The sequence below is a fragment of the Saccopteryx leptura genome, chromosome 1 (assembly GCF_036850995.1).
Source record: "Saccopteryx leptura isolate mSacLep1 chromosome 1, mSacLep1_pri_phased_curated, whole genome shotgun sequence".
NCBI classification, from domain to species: domain Eukaryota; kingdom Metazoa; phylum Chordata; class Mammalia; order Chiroptera; family Emballonuridae; genus Saccopteryx; species Saccopteryx leptura.
In genome coordinates this window covers 373,314,942-373,332,007 of record NC_089503.1, presented here as the reverse complement: position 1 = coordinate 373,332,007, position 17,066 = coordinate 373,314,942, and the positions used below count along the sequence as shown (strand labels likewise).

Sequence of the window (17,066 nt, the reverse complement as noted above, 5' to 3'; positions counted from 1 at the left end):
ATGAGCCTTAAGGACACTCTGTGAGGTGAAATAAGCCAATCACAAGAAGGCAAATACTATATATGTTCCACTCGTACAAAGCAGCTAAAGAGTCAAACTCATAGAAACAGAAAGTAGAATGCTGGTTGCAGGGCCTTGGAGAAGGGGTAATGGGAAGTTGTGATTCAGTGGGTATGAGTTTCAGTTTTGCCAGATGAATGAGTTCTAGAAATCTGTTGCACAACAATGTGACTGTACTTCATGCCACTGAACTTGTACACTTAAAAAAATGGTTCAGATGATACATTTTATGTTATGTGAGTTTTGCAGCATGATATTTTTTAATTTTTATTGGATGTGAATAACCACTTCCTTATAGTCTCTCACTGTTTCTTTCACATCTCTATCAGAATATATCAAAAACCAGGATTGCCATACCGGATAACCTACCATTAGAAAAGGTGCCTTTGATTGGCAGTAGGAAAGGCAGAGCTGGGCCCTCCCCTCCAGCCCTCACCTTGCTCCCTGGGTGTTCTTTCAACATCATACACACCCTGCCATCCCCCAAAGCGCTTCCCCACACCTCGCTCTCTGATCTACAGGAAAAGAGAAAAACATCAGAGACAAGGTGTTGACTTCCAGAGTCATGGCCGACAGGGCAGCAGAGACATTTTCTAGAGCTTCCTCGGGGAGCCTGGAAAATAAGCAATGGGACACACGCCACTTTCATATTTACCTTCACCCCCAAGGGGAACAGTCCTCTCACGTCCCCACCGCTGCCTGCCGCAACTCCTCCTAAATCTATTGCTTTAATTTTCTTTGGCCAGCTGCCTGTGCTCCGGATCTCATTCTTCTAGATCCGGTCCCGGAACTTACCTGCTCTGTGTCCTCGTCCCTCTAACCCGGGCTTTCTGCTTTCCAAAAGTGATGACCCTTTGTCTCTAGGGCAGTGTTTTTCAAATATTTTTTGAGTAGGTTTCATAAAAAGTATATTTGTACACACAAACGCACACATAACAAAACATGTTTATATAATATAAGCATATACACAGACATAATAAAATGTGTGTGTGTATATATACATAAAAATAACTGAACAGTTTTATGAAACAGAACTTAATTCTTTCTCTGAGTCATGTCCTTGTATATTTTCTATTTGTTATTATTTTGTCCTTTTTTTTTTCCTTTTGGTTAATTATCACCTCCAACCCCATGGCTTTCTGGGTACCTTCTTGGGAGCGGCCATCTTGCACAGGGAGCGTGTGCTCTTCCTTCCCATCCCTTTCCCCATGTTTCTTCCGCCTCCAGGGAAAATGTTTAAGGTGGATTCCTGGGTACCGTTTGGGCCATGGTTTTAGTGCTGGAGCTTTCAAAGAGGGTAGCAGTCTCCGTGCATGTAGGTCTGCTCTGTCCTCTCTGTGCCAGGGCCTGCTTCCAGTGGGATGCCTGGCCCTCATGTGGCCCTTTCTCTCCATCTCCTGCTCTCCAAAAACAATCTTCTTTCTCCTACATGCAGCCCAGGCTTCAGGCTGCAAACCCAACTCAGCAGGACCTGGTGACAGCTCTGGGCATCGTGAGGGAAATCGCCCATACCTTCACCCTCCTAGGCCCCCTTCCTCTCACACTGGAGAGTGTATTTGGGGCTGTTTCTGTGGACTGGGTAGAAATGGTAAAACTTAATTCACTGTCAGGGTTTCAGACCAGTGATCCCCAGACACTGCTCTGTAGGCTCATCATGAATAGCTAAAGTATTTTATGACATATACATGTTTTAGTGTGTGTGTGTGTGTGTATATATATATATATAAATATACATTTCTTTCTTTTTTTTTCTTTTTTCATTTTTCTGAAGCTGGAAACAGGGAGAGACAGTCAGACAGACTCCCGCATGCGCCCGACCGGGATCCACCAGGCACGCCCACCATGGGGCGATGCTCTGCCCACCAGGGGGCGATGCTCTGCCCATCCTGGGCGTCACCATGTTGCGACCAGAGCCACTCTAGCCCCTGAGGCAGAGGCCACAGAGCCATCCCCAGCGCCCGGGCCATCTTTGCTCCAATGGAGCCTTGGCTGCGGGAGGGGAAGAGAGAGACAGAGAGGAAAGCGCGGCGGAGGGGTGGAGAAGCAAATGGGCGCTTCTCCTGTGTGCCCTGGCCAGGAATCAAACCCGGGTCCTCCGCACGCTAGGCCGACGCTCTACCGCTGAGCCAACCGGCCAGGGCCAACATTTCTTTCTATAGTCAAAAATATATTTAAAATACTGTGGTGGCACAGTGGATAAAACTGAGGTTGCTGGTTCGAAACCCTAGACTTGCCCAGTCAAGGCACATACGAGAAGCAATTCCTACGAGCTGTTGCTCCCTGCTCCTCCTCGTCCGTCCCTTTCTCTCTCTCTCCACTCTATAAAATTCAGTAAATAAAAGCTTTTTTTAATGAGGTAAAAATACTGCTCTAGAGACAAATATCCATCACTTTTGATAAGCAGAGAGAATAGGCTAGGGTGGAGGGAGAGAGAAAAGAAGACATTGAGGAGCTCCTTAGAAACTACAGGTGCCCCATCCCAAACCTACTCCATCTTAGACAGCCCACGCCCAGCCTTCCACATTGCTAGAGCGACCCAAGTGATGCTGAGAGTTGTGATTCTAGACTGGTCCCTAGACAGAAAAAGAAGAGTGCTAAACTGAGGCTAATTCTGTGATTTGATTCTTTTTTTTTTTTTTGGGGCATTTGGGACCCAAGCTTGAACTAATTGAAACTTTTTCTTCACTTTCTGGATGCATACAGCTCCTTCTGGGATAAGGTTGGGAGATTGGTTTTCAGATAAATAATAAATAACTTGAGTGTTACACTATTCATTGTCCAGAATTATTTTTCTGAAATTCATATGAAGTCCTCAGAACAACACCTGACAGATGGTAAGACTTAATTATTGTTAGCTATTAATATTAACATTGCTAACATTTCAATCTCACCACCAGTTTTTATAATTACTTGTTGAATTGTATCAGAATTGGACTTCAATTCTGAGTCCATTTAACTTAATAAATAATAGCTACTTCTGTGTTGATGCAAACCTCAGGGTATTTTCAGCACTTTCTTTTCAAGCTGGAAGGGTCTTAATTATTCAAAAACTTCTCAGAATCAGTGTGTCCTTGCACAGATGAGGCGCTGCTGCTGTTTTCAGAGCAAGCATGTTTCCAGCACACCTGCTCTGAGGCAGCCCCAGGCGGAGACGCCTAACCTCCAGCTGTATTGGCACCGGCTTCCTGGGCAGGCTTGGCCATGGGAGGACCACCCCCTCCGCCACTTCCTTGAATTCATTCAAGTAAATTCACCACTGATAATCCCTGTCCTTCAGTTTACAGAGAACAATCATTAGAATTTGCTATTAAGCCCCTGGAGAGAGGTGACCATTGTTTCCCCATTCTTCCAGTTATGTATTTATGGATTCCAAATATCATTTATTTATGTCAACAGCGGTCCCCTTATCAACAGTCGTGTTTAGTTGGAAATGCTCACACCTACTCTTTCCAACACTTTTAGCAACAATCTAATCTTAGGCACAGTTGAACCCTTGGGTTATTTCCTTGTCATCCATATTTATGAGATTATGTTTCTTCCTCTATAAATAGAAGACTTTCCAGTAGAGATGTCTCCCTCCTCTCTGTTTTGGACTCACATGTGCATCACACATACATACTCTCTCTCTCTCTCTCTCTCTCTCTCTAACAAGAAGAGTAGAGTTCCAGCTAGGATCTGAAAGAACTCATGACTCAAATAGTGGTTGTTTTAGAGGCAGAGAACCTGTAAAGCCTTTATTTTATTTTAGCCCTCATTTTATGAGTTTCTGGTAAACTCTGCATTGAGATCTGTCTTTGTACGGAAATCCTTGGGCCATTTACCTTTGAGAAGAGTTTCTTTGTGCTTTTTTAAGTAGGCGGATATGGTGGAGAAGACAGGTGAAAATACAGGTGGGGAACAGAAACGATAACCAATTTTGTATCTGAAGAAAATGTTTGGAAGTTTGGTAGACAAACTTCTTCAGGAAGAAGTATAATATAAAGATATTTAAGAGCTCAGTGATTTTCTGTATACACATTCATGCACAGTAAAATTTTAAATACATATTTTATGTTTTAGTATGTTTATATGGTATAAACATAGTAGAAAGAGACCAAAATGAATTAGACCTTACCCCAAGTCTGTCCCTCACCTGTTAGAACCTGCAAAAGTAAAAAAAAACAACCAAAAAACAAAAAACCTCTCCTCCACTATAAAATAAGGTGAGCTCAGACCCATTCACATTCAGATTCTTTTTTTTTTCAGATTCTATTATTATATTCCCATTTCTCAGTTTCTTTTTATATGTTATTTACTAGTTTTTCTCGTTAGTGTCCATTAGTCATCAAATCTAAGTTTGGAAAGATTAAAATTTTTTTATAGGACTTGACTCCTGTTTTCTCCTCAGACTAGGTATTATCATTTTTCCCCCTGGGGTATTTTTTAAATTTTTTATTAAATTTATCATAACGTTGGTTAATAAAATTATACAGGTTTCAGGTGCACAGTTCTATAATATATCATCTGTGCACCGCATTGTGTGCTCACCTCCCTAAGTCACCCCTATGTCACGTCTCTTTCATCACCATTTATCCCGCTGCCCCCCCCCCCCGCCCCCGCCCCCGCCCCCGCCCCAGTCCCCATACCAGCTCTCTACCTCCTCCCACCCCTTTCCTCTGGTAATTACCATGCTGTTGCCTGGGTCTGAGGGTGTTTTTCTTTGCTTAATCCCTTCACCTTTTTCATCTAGTCCCCCACCTCCCCTCCCACCTGGCAACTGTCAGTCTTCTCTCTGTTATCCATGAGTCTGTGGTTATTAGAATTCTGGAACATCTTTTGAGATAGGCTGAGAACTTCTTGCGAATTAAGTCTTTAGTTGAGAATGGAGGTATGATTTTTAAGACTTCTGGAATTATAAGGCTGGAATAAACCAAAGGAACTATTTAGCTCAGTCATGCCTTCCCGGGACACTTTACCAATTTGCTCAACTTCAATTTTCTCAACCACTGTATAATGAGCGCTTCCAATTTCCCGGGCGCTGTGCCAAGCACAGAGCCGAGCAGGGCGAGCCTTCACTGGAGCTCCACCCACTAAGAGAAGCCCCGGAAGCAGTGAGCCAGACTCACTTTTGAAAACCGGCGCTGGTCACTGGAGTCTTTTTGCTCCAGGGTCCCTACTTAAATGATCTGATGTTTCTTTGAATGGGTCTCCTTCGGAGTCCAGTTTGTGACCCTACCTCCTCAGCTGATCCTTTCTGATCCCAAACTTGAGAGACACAGTTTACAAGTCCGTGTGTCCTTTGCCACTCACTGGAACGTCAGCTCGAGAGCATTTCTTCTGCCGCTGGTGCTGGCAGCCTCGCACAGCCTGTTCCCTTCTGACAAGGCTCTGGGTTTGTTTTTTTATTAAATCTGTTTAGTCTGCACTTTGTAGTTTAGAAGAGACCTGGGATGATATGTTGTTCTTAGCTCATCGTCCAGTAATTCTCGTGTCCTCATAGAGTTCATTTCTCACAGGTAACAAGTCCAGCCCAGTTCCTTTTTAAAAAATCTGACTGCCAGCTTCCAGGGTTTGGCTCTATTCCAACCCCATGTAACTGAAGATTTTTTCCTGTCCCCCATGAGTCAGCAGAGCAGAAGTTACCACCTAGCCCTAAAGGAGAATTAATGGCATTCCAGAGAAGGTGCCAAACTGTTTCTTCCAGCCAAGCCTTCGGCTTAGCTTTGGGGACCCAGCCCTCCCGGGATTCCCAGTTCAGGCTATTCTCTCCTCTGTAACACTTTACTCTGCTTACAGTGGGTAAAGCCCCAAGAATCTTAGCTTCCTTTTGGATTACTTGCTTGGAAAAGTACCTGAACAGCAACTTAAGGATGGTGATGATAGTTATATGATAAAAAGAAACAAGAATAATTCTCTCTAATTTACAAAATGCTTTCATATGTCTTGGTTCTGTTATTTTGGCCATTTTGTCAATTACATGGGAGTTGTTTCCTTTCCACACTTGCAGAAAATGAGAAGGACAAACTTAAATTCTATTTCCCTAAATTTCTTCCCCCCGAAGAATCTAAGATTTCTCCTGGACTATGGGACAGTTCATTTTGTTGCTCGAGAAATGATTTTTAATAAAGTCATGATTGTTAATTTCCTTACACATAAGTTCCTTACAGATAAGCTCTCTAAAGAAGAAAACTATATGTTGTAAAGCTATTCTGACAAATTTGAATGTCACTGGTGTCTAAGGATACTCAGTTGTCTTAGGATAAAAACACAATTCATCAGGTCTACTGGAAAAAGCCTACAAAACAGGCTCAGGGGGGTCTTCATATGTGAGTGCTCAGATTAAAGATGTTATAAAGTGTCTTGTGTAACCTGTTTTAAATAAGAATAAAACAAATAACAAATAATATCTGACTTTTCATTCAATGCTTACACTGATTAAACCTTAATTGTTTCAAATCTACCAAGGAAAAAAAACAAAATATTCTTTAAGTTTCCCCATGACTATTAACAGTATTTTCATTATAATTTCTTAATGAGTAAAAGCCAGGTTTTCCACCATAGCTCCCAAATGATTCTTTTAGAAATAGAACGAGTTGCCTGGCCTTCCCAGCTGTCCTTCAGATACCATGTTAATATATATTCTAAAACCCCCCAGACTCCACACTATGGACAGATGAAGAACAAATGTGTTATCAGGGCAAAGTCGTCGTTTGGACTCCTAGAATCTGCCCTCAACTGTTCCTGCTGTGAAGCTTCCTGTGCGCCCTTAATTCCAGGCAAAGTGGAATTTTTCTAGGTTGGAGTAAAAATGTAGCTTCAAAGGGTTTATACATTTTGAGTTTGGGTAGCTATGGCCAAATCGCCCTCCTAGTTCACACCTCCTTACACTCTTGGGTAAGGTGCAGAAATACTGTCCCCAACAGCTTTTTGATATTTGCCAAACTGATAGGCAAAATTTATTTCTAATTGCTTTAAATTTTATGTTTTTGATTATTAGTAGGATCATTTTTCAGATGTTTATTGGCCATGTGAAGGTTTGTTTTCTGGCTTGACCACTTAAGTCATTCTAAGTTTTTCTATTAGAATGTTCTTTTTTATTTTTTTTATTTTTCTTTTTTTTTTTCTGGTTTTGGGAATTTCATAACTAACAGAGGCTGCTTGATATAGAGCCCAGTGTGAAGCTCTTTGACCTGACTAATTTCTTTGCTATTCTTCTGATATTATTGCCCATACACAGCACGAGGGGGCCACCTCCAATCCTCAGAGTCCTGCTGAGTTATCACATGGTAGTAAAATTGACCTTTCAAGATACAGGATGCCTGTTAGACATCGTAATGCTGGTGATCGAGGCCATGGGGTTTGCCTTGGATTCGGGCAGACTACACTTTTTTTCCTTAAGAACTACTCCTTCAGAGTTCTTTATATCATATGAATATTAGTTCTTTGTCACCTGGGTTATAAATATTCACTCACCATTGGTCTTCAGTTTTTAAAAGTTTTTATGTTGTCATATTCTGTACAAAAGTTTAAAGTATTTTTGAAATCACATCTGTCAGTTTTTCTATATGGATTTAAAATGTTTTTCTATAAGAGATTATAAAAATATTCTTCTGTATTTTCTTCTAACACTTATTTAAATTGTTTTTTATTTTAACGCACTTAAATGTTCAATCTTTCTGAAGTTATTTCAGGTTTTGGTATGAAATACGGGTTTACTTTCATTTTCCACCACCTGAGTAGGCAGTTATCCCAACAATGTTTATTGACTAAACCATTCTTTATCAAGACCATCTTGATGACTTTTATCAGTTTTAAAGACCACTTTGTCATATAATAAAATTCTGACTGCATGACCAGGTGGTGGTGCAGTGGATAGAGCATCGAACAGGAATGCAGAGGACCCAGGTTCAAAACCCCAAGGTCACCGGCTTGAGCGCAGGCTCATCTGGTTTGAGCAAGGCTCACCAGCTTGAGTCCAAGGTCGCTGGCTTGAGCAAGGGGTCACTTGCTCTGCTATAGCCCATATTTGAAAGCAATCAATGTACAACTAAGGTGCCACAACAAAGAACTGATGCTTCTTATCTCTCCCCCTTCCTGTCTGTCTGTCCCTATCTGTCCCTCTCTCTGTCTCTATCACACAAAAAAATATTTTTTTTACTTTTTTAAATTCGACTGCTATCTGTGCTATTTCTTTTGCTAGTTACTAGCTTAATTGGTAACTTGGTCAAAAACATAGAAGAATGTCCTATGTCTAAGGGATGTATCATTAAATTTCCTACTAGAAAGAATTACCGTAGCCTGATTCTCTAAGAAATTAAGCACAGGGAAGTCTTCAAGCAAAATTTGGCTGAAGTATTGATACAAACACAAGTGGGGAACGTTTTGATGGAAAACATAGTCTGCTTAATACAAAGTCTCTGTACCCAAAACGTGAGGGTGTGAATCCGTTCCATTGTGACAAGCTGCCCTGACACCACAAATTTATAGTAAACGCCTACTTATCTTTAAACAATAAAGGGACCCAGATTTTAAAAATTCTATCTTATGACAAGCAAACTATCTTCAAGGTTTCATTAAAAATCTTTATTTTTAAAAGATGTATTTAAACCAAAACCCAAAAACCCTGGAGTTTCTAAGTTTGTGGACCTCTGGAGATTAAGAACTGACATTTGCCCTGAGGACGCACAGGCCCATGAGGACCTCATAGCCTTCATCAACAAGACTGAGCTACATTTTGCACAGTTTTAAGGTTACATACCTCGTTGCTGCTGCTCAGCTGTTCGTATTTTATTTAGCTGTGCACAGGGAATGTACTGTAATTCTATGAAATGCCAGGGCAGTTTCACACTTAATAATTCTTATGGATTTTCATCCTCAGCACGTCTGAGCCCGGTTTTCCATCTGGCACTGAACAGGAGCCCTTACTAGATTATCCACGGCTTGGGCTGGTAAGAGGGCCTCGGCTCTCACTACCAGTTTTGTGCGCTACAGCAGTAGAACCCAGCAAGGCTAGACCCAGCTGTGCGTGTGAGAGTACTTTTCAGGCCTCAAGGCCATATAGATCTTTAGCATTTTCCCTCCAGGTTTCTAGGCTATTTGGGCAGCTATGATGACTGTGTATCTCTCCAACCTGGAACTACGAAGACCTTGACATCGTGTGCAGACCTTGACATCCCCAGAGCTCTTTGTTTCTCAAACACGATCTAGGAGAGTGTGTTGGGAACAGGGCTTCCTCTGCTCAGTAGCTGTGGGTAGACCCTGCCAGAGAACTAAAAGAGAACAAGGCTTATCTTGAAAGTTGCAAATACGTATGTTTAGACTGGGTGGAACGTGGTTTTATACAGAGCAGCCTTAGGCAAAGCTGGGGATTCGGTGACATTTTTCCAGGTGAAGCCACTCCTTTCTGAATCATTCACCCCGTGACACGTGCCCCAACTACTGCTAGCGCCCCGTAACCTCTCACATCTCATTTACATTTGCTCCCAACCAAAGTGCCACTATCAGTCTTTAGACCCTAGTTTTAATGAATGTGTCCATTAATTTTTTTTCTAGGAGGAAATTTACAGATCTTTAACTGTGGGATGAATGACCCAAACGGACATATGGGCGCAAAAAAGATGGTGCTTTCTTTCCCCTCACTCAGCACAGCAAGTGCTAAACCTGTAATGTGGACCTCATCCCTGTTTTAAAAATAAATAAGTAAATGAAAGAATTGACCGTCTTCTCTGAGAAGCAAGACAGAGATACCTATGAGACATGTCGGCAACAATTCACATGAATCTGTGATTGCACACAAAAGAGGAGTGTTTGCAAGTCAAGCGCCTAAGACTCAACACGGACCTGCTCCCATTTTAAATCTTCACGCTTGTTGCAAATGAATTAACTAGAGCAAGAGAAGTGAAATAATTCGCTCCAACTTACACTTCATATTAATGGTCGAATGAAGTATTATGTGGTCATTATTACAAAGTCGTTTTTAATTCTGGTTATGATCATAAATAACTAGTAGTGATTTTATCATAGCAAAAGAACATAACAAAAGGCTTGTATTAATATTGACAGATCGTCAAATTTATTTTTATCTATTCTTTGTTCTGTGTCTGTGATCTCCGGCCTGTGTGTGGTTTCATCAGGTTTAGTTTAATGAAATTACCGTGGGACAAGCCAAAGCCATGATTCCTCCACTCCACACCTCTCCCGCCTGGACCTTCTTTCTATACCTCTCTAAGCAACTTCCCATCGTTAGTCTCCGACATGGGTGGATTACATAAAATGTCAGGTTAACATAAATGATTTTTCATGAAAAAAAAGGAAAGAAAAACTATGAATTTTCAGGGCCTGTCAGTCAAAAAAAATAGTGTGTTGCTTCACATTTATTTGGGGGGAATAAATAGCAGGGGAAATGGTTAAAAGGATCCATTTGGAGGGTTTCCAAAGTCCAGAGAGGGATTAATTTGGGAAATACTTTTCAGATATATACTGGCTCAGTCAAAGTTTAAATAAATCCATCCTCAAGTGAAAATAAACCTAATTTTCTCAAGTGTATTTTTAAAGAAGATTGGTAAGGCTAATATATTTCTGGTTAGTGGAAGCCTTAAGATTAATATTTTTAACAAGTATTCTCTACGGAGACTTCTTCATTCCAATCGATCTACCTCCCAAACATATCCAAAGAGTAGGGGGTCCTGTGTTATAATCAATAGAGCGAAGACTGTGCTTTAAGTCAGAAAAGCCAGAGTTTGAGTCTCAGTAAATACCTCAATTTACACAGTGACCAAGAGACTGCGCTCTTGTCCCTGCTCATTGCTTCGGCCACACTCTGTTCCTTTACTTAATCTTCTTCAGGAAGTGAGATATTGAAATCAGAGTCTTCCCCAGAGGGAGGGAAAAATGACCTCAGATTAACAGACAGTGCCAGTAATAGTAATATGCATTCTAAGGAATCAAATCAGAGCCATTGGGCTTACCTGGCGAGTCCTCTTCACATCACAGCCTCAGGGAGCCCGTCCTCCTGTTGGACTCGGGGCTCAATCACTTCTTAAGCTGTCTGGAAAGACAACCTTGATCAACCTGAAGCACGGCAGCTCTCTGGCATGCGCACAGGTCCTCTGATTCCTGAGCAGCTCCTGGTGCACGCTGCTGCCCTTGCGGGCTGACAAACCCAGGACACACCCCCTTCAAGAAAGAAAGGAGAAACCCTCTTCATCTAACTCTCCCTCTCCCTTTGAGTCAATATCAGCCTGGTAAGAAGAAGCAGCTCGGAGCCCAAGACTCGATGATTCTCCCAGCAGACAGAGATGGATTTCTGAAACCTCAGAAGAAAAATGCTTTAGGAGAATGAGGGACACTTCTGTCCTTGATCAGTTTTCTATGCCACTCTGTGAAGCTATGGTGTCTAGCCTCTGGATACCTAGGGTCATACCCCATAAACCAAAAGGAATGCAGCCCTTATCTATGATTCCAGAGAGGAGAGGTGGGTAATTCCAGTGGGTTGAGGGCAGGGATAGGTCTTTTTTTTCTTTTCCAACTTTCTCACTCAAGGCTGATGAATAAACTTGCTACCTTCCCAGACAAAGGCACCGTGGACTTCTTGATGGGATAATATGGGATAGAGATTGGCAAAAGAGAGCAGCAATGTATATATCTTCCCACAGTAAATGTTTTAATCACGTCCTTTATCCTTAGAAATCCTTGAGCTAAACCCTATTAACGTCTCTAATAAAGGTTTCTTCCATTCTAAAGAGTCATCCAGTTTGAAAACTAACACTCCGTATTTTACAAATGACTCGAGGTGGCTTACATGCTAATGCAAAAAAACAAAATTATATTAGAATAGAAATAAAGACACACAAACCATAAAAGTTCTGTATAAATGACAAATTATAAAAGGAAAACTATAAAAGCAGAGAGTCAAATATAAAAGAAAAAAATGCAAATAAGAACCTAGGGTGCTTTATAAGTGGGAAATGGAACTCCAGGGCTGAGTCTTCTGAGCAGTCTGCGCGATGGGGCAGCTGAGCAGGTGCACTGCTCCCATCAGAAAAGAGGGAGCGTTCACCTTCTCAAGAAGGAGAAAATGGCCCTCGGAGCACAAAACTCTAATAGAAATGCCTTTTTTTAGAGTGAACTGCTGTGATTGGACCCCATAATTTCATGTTGAAGACCGTTAGTGCCGAACAGCCCTAAACACAATGTGACGCTCTGGCTTCCAACATCAGCTGGGCCACTTGGTCATAACTGGGCCACTCTGTTGTAACTCCTCATGATCAGGTTTGGATCTGCTCCAGTGAAAAGTTCTCAAGGGAACAAAGCCTCCTGGATAACCCCGACTTGTTCAAGGGCATCAACCTTTGTGCCTTGTCCATCAACCAGACTGGGCAGAAGAGAGTTGATGTCATAATTTGGTCGAGTTAATTCCATTCCCCTCATGTGCCTTTTCCACTGGGTTTTGCTTGTCTTCGGGATCCACCAATTGCAAGCAGAGGCCGAATTTCCATTCAATACAAAGGGTCCAAGGCTTCTTGAAGTATATGCTCTCATTCAGTCAAACCAAGGTCTGAAGTCCTAGGGTTAGACGCCATCTTTTCAGTTCAGTGCTGCCCTGTTCCCGGGGTCTCTATTAACATGCAAATTAGTGTAGGAGCCACTGACACCTTAGTGGGAGTGTGTTTATAAAATGTGACTAATAATTAGCTGGTTGCTTCGGGAGAACAGTGGCCGTGGAACTGGATGGGGGCCAGAGGGAGGAGTAAGGCAATAGTGGGGCAGACAGAGGGCTAATTAGCGTGGAGCTGAGGGTGAGAAGGGCTTGAAACTTAGATGGAAGCTCTGTTATCCACCTCCGTCTCACTGGGTTGTGAAGCTCAGCCATGTCCTAGGGCCTGGCACATGGCCCTCAGAACCAAGAAGGTCCCTACAGTTTCTTATTAGACCAAAAACATTTTAACAGACACTAGAAAATTAGGCAACCAGTGAGCATCAATGTTTTCATGAGTACACCGGTTGGGGGTGTCAATCTAAGTCCAAACAAATGAATGCATTTAATAGTTTGTCAATTCCATATTTAATAAAAAGAGATCACAGTATGCCCAATATTTGAGTTGTTTTACAAATAGGGTGTGCTTTTGAATCACTGGTGACTCACCCAATAAGCTGCTGACTCACCCCTTCTAGTTTCCTCATAATAATCTGTTCATGCATGCGATGCTGAATTTTTTAATAGTTCCTGGTTAGGCTGGGAGGGTCCCCAGGCCCTGCAAAGGACAGGGAGCAAAGGGAAGCAGCACAGGTTTGAGCACTGTGGCAACATCATGACATATCATTGTAATGAGCCCAAGAGGAGCCAACTTTCTGCGAAAGCAGAGCTGAGAACCCGTGGCTCCTCCAGTGTGATTGCAAAGCTCCGTCTGCCCCCCAGTCTCACACACTCTCCCTGTGCAACAGGGACACGGTGCTGGCCCAAGCACACAGAGGCAGCTACACCAGTGTGTTCTGTTCCATCTGGCCCACTTCACATCTCTTTCTCTGGTGATAGACCACAGGGCCTCTTTGGCAAGGCCAGGCCCAGCATCCGACAGACGCCACCAAAGAACAAGTAAGAAGACCTGGGACTGAGGAAGAGCAGCAAACCTTCCAACTTGGTCTGTTTGTGGTGGATTCCTGAATGGTCTGATTGCTTGATTTCCCAGCAAAAGAGCAGAGTCACAGGAATAAACAGCAACAAACCTGAGGCCCGGGAGCAACGAAAAGGCAAGCGTAAACATGTCATTGCATCTAGCTTTCTGAATCTTCTCATGTCAGCCAAGTTGCCGAGACTACTGGGTTGTGAGAAGGTACCTGAATTAGACAGACAAGGGGGTAGAACCGGGAAGGGTACGAGCCCACCCAGAGCAGATGGACCCTCGATGGCAGCGTCTGTCCTCAGAAGTACATGACATTCTTTTCTTGTTTTGTTTTGTTTTGTTTTTAGCCAGAGAGACAGAGACAGGAAGGGAGAGAGATGAGAAACATCAACTCATAGTTGCAGATGCTTTAGTTGTTCATTGATTGATTTCTCATATGTGCCTTGACTGGTGTGCTCAAACTGAGCCAGTGACCCCTTGCTCAAGCCAGTGACCTTGGGCTCAAGCCAGCAACCTTTGGGCTCAACCAGCGACCATGGGGTCATGTCCGTGATCCCCAACTCAAGCCGGTGACCCCGCACTCAAGCTGGTGAGCCCACACTTAAGCTGGAGACCTTGGGATTGTGAACCTGGGACCAGCATCCCAGGTCGCTGTTCTACCCAGTACACCACCACTGGTCAGGCTGAACACTCCTTGAGCATAGCTTAGAGAAGCTCTCTTCCAGGAGCTGCAAGAACAGATGACTGCTTTGAAAGATATGGGGATTTGAGGGTGAAATGGGCCCGGGACTGCTGCAGATGGCTTCATTCATAATTGTGAAATGCTTAAATGCCATAAAAAATATTCCAAGTAAATTGTTTAAGAAACCTGAAAGGAGGAGGGAAGAGGGGAAGAGTTGAGTATAAAACATAAATTTTAGTGAGAAGATTTTCCTAACTAATATGACAAGACAATCAAAACAGATTTAATCTCTTAACACTCAGAATTAGGGAATTATTAGACTATTTGAGGACAGTTTAGTCAACATAACATAGACACTTTTATAAGGGATGGGGGAGACAATGGCATTGCATAATAAGTGTATGGCTCTTTAGCATTAAAATAAAGGGCATCCAATGAACAAAGGGAGAGTTCACAAAACTGTAGGCAATCTTCTCTTATCCACATCAGAAGCACGTGTAGCAGCGTATAAACACGAGAGCGGGCCTAGACAGCAAATTAAAGAGGTGAACTCCCCAGCCTTAGTATCGGCTCACATTTACTGAGCACTTACTATGTCCCAAGTCCTGTTCTCAGCAGTTTCCGTGGGCTTTTATCCTCCGAGTAGCCTGTGCCAGTGACTGCCATCCTCCCCACGTTAAAGACGAGGAGATCGAGGAACAGGGCAGCCTAGGGGTCAGGGCACCGACAGAGCCTGAGTTCACAGTCAGTGTTCTTAGCCTACGCTCTACTGCCTCGCAAAGACAGGTGAGAAATACAGACAGAAATATCTGACCCTTGCCAAATAACCAAAGAAAAGGCAAAGGCCAGGCCATATGCCAGATACTAACGAGACATGGCATTCTTATCATCTGAACCTTTCATAATAATTTGGAGAGCCACCAAAACCCTACGGGATCCACAGTTCCATTTCATCCAACAAGGAAGCCTCGAATGTCACTAAATTCAAGGGGCTGTGTCCACTTAACACAGCCAGGCAGGGCTCCCTTGTTTCAGCACGTATAGTATTTAAATGCCAGAGACAACACAGAGCAGAAAAAGCTCAGGACTATAAAAGTAATAAGCTCTTTTCTTCCTTTTCACTCTGCCTATCTTTGAAATGAGAATTATACAGCACTGAATAGCCCACCTCTCCAGGCTCAGCAGACCCTCCCGGGGCGACACAAAAGTCACAACCACAGGCTACAGAACTCATCCTCGCATTCATATGGTGCTCAGAATTCACATGGAGTCGGGGCAGCCTCAGCAGTGAAGTTCAGTCCGATACACCTCTCAAGAGTCCTGCTTTTTGCCTGGCCTGTGGTGGTACAGTGGATAGAATGTTGACCTGGAACCTGAGGTCGACGGTTTGAAACCCTGGGCTTGCCCCATCAAGGCACATACAACAAGCAAGTAATGAACAACTAAAGTGCAGCAACTGAGAGTTTATACTTCTCACTCCCCTCTGCCATAAAATCAATCAATAAAACCTTTCTTTAAAATCCTGCTTTTACTACGCAGGTTCTAGAATCCCAGACCCTGGACAGTGAGATGATTTCCACAGCTGGCCTAAAGCAGCAGAGAAAAAAGCAACCCAAGCAGGGCCTCTGGAGACTGTCGCGGAGTGGATTAAAGCCTGAAAGGCAGCAGACTGTGTCACTCGGTGCCCCAGGAGTGCATTCCTGCGGACGGAGGAGAGCCTCTCCCAGAACGAATAAATCCGATTCTGTCCCTGGGCACTTCTCTTTGACATTGTGGCTGTTCTCAACTTCTTCATGAGGACAAACATCTGAAGAAGATGTGGCCTGAGATTAAGACGTTATTTTTACTTAAATATCGTTTTTTTATTTTTTTTTCCTTTCTATTGAATTTATTGGGGTGACACGGGTTAACAATATTTTACAGGCTTCAGATGCACAATTCTACAACACATCATCTGTACACCGTAGTGTGTGTTTATCACCCCAAGTCAAGTCTCCATCCATCTCCCCCATACCCTACTCACCTAAATATTGTTCCCTTAGCAAACCGCAAATTAATGTCTGGGTTTAGGAATGTCCTTTAAGCAAAGGGAGACATCTAGTGGCCAAGATTCACAACTACACAATGTGGACGAAGCCATGAGGGTGTCCTGGGGGACTTGGCAGGGAGGGGGCGTGGTCTAACCCAGGTAACCTCTGAGAGCCTGAGCTCCTTTGTCTATTCCTTCGGCAAGGATTCAACTTCCAAAGGAATTTATTCATTCATTCACTTATTCATTCAACAAACACTCACATTAAATGTGTACTAAGCGCAAAATACTGCTAGGCCCTGGGGATCTCAAAAATCTACAAGTACTGCAGTCAAGGATCTTATAGTTTAATAGGAAGACTAGGCCACCAACAATCAGTTAAAAGATATTATGATAAGAGCTGACCACGTTATAGTATAACAGCGCATAGAAAAGGCACATAAGTGACTCTCTGAAGATGAAAGGAAGAAATGTCTAAACCACAGGTCTCAAACTGGCACCCTGTGTGCCCCATCTGGCAGGCAGATGTGTTTTTCTTGGCCCGTGCAGTGTTTTTAAAACTCTAAATTAGTTGCTAACATTTAAACATCAGGGATTTCACATGAAAATCCAGATTTCAGGTTCTTTTGAAAATTGGGAAGATCAGGAAGCACAGTTTTTTTATCCTTGCCCCAAACTTACTTATTTCAACAAA

The 17,066-nt window shown here is 42.8% G+C and overlaps 1 protein-coding gene across 2 annotated transcripts in view; it reads right to left on the bottom strand.

Annotated features, from left to right (window-relative positions):
* The window catches only part of ADGRF1 (adhesion G protein-coupled receptor F1), a 49,832-nt gene extending 38,560 nt beyond the window's left edge, over window positions 1–11,272 (bottom strand). The window contains exon 1 of one of the 2 annotated variants that reach the window (XM_066359252.1): window positions 11,007–11,272. The gene's annotated coding sequence lies outside the window, so the exon portion shown is untranslated. The remainder of the gene's footprint in view (window positions 1–11,006) is intronic. The other variant, XM_066359251.1, reaches the window with a different exon arrangement.
* Between the last annotated feature and the right edge of the window lie 5,794 nt (window positions 11,273–17,066).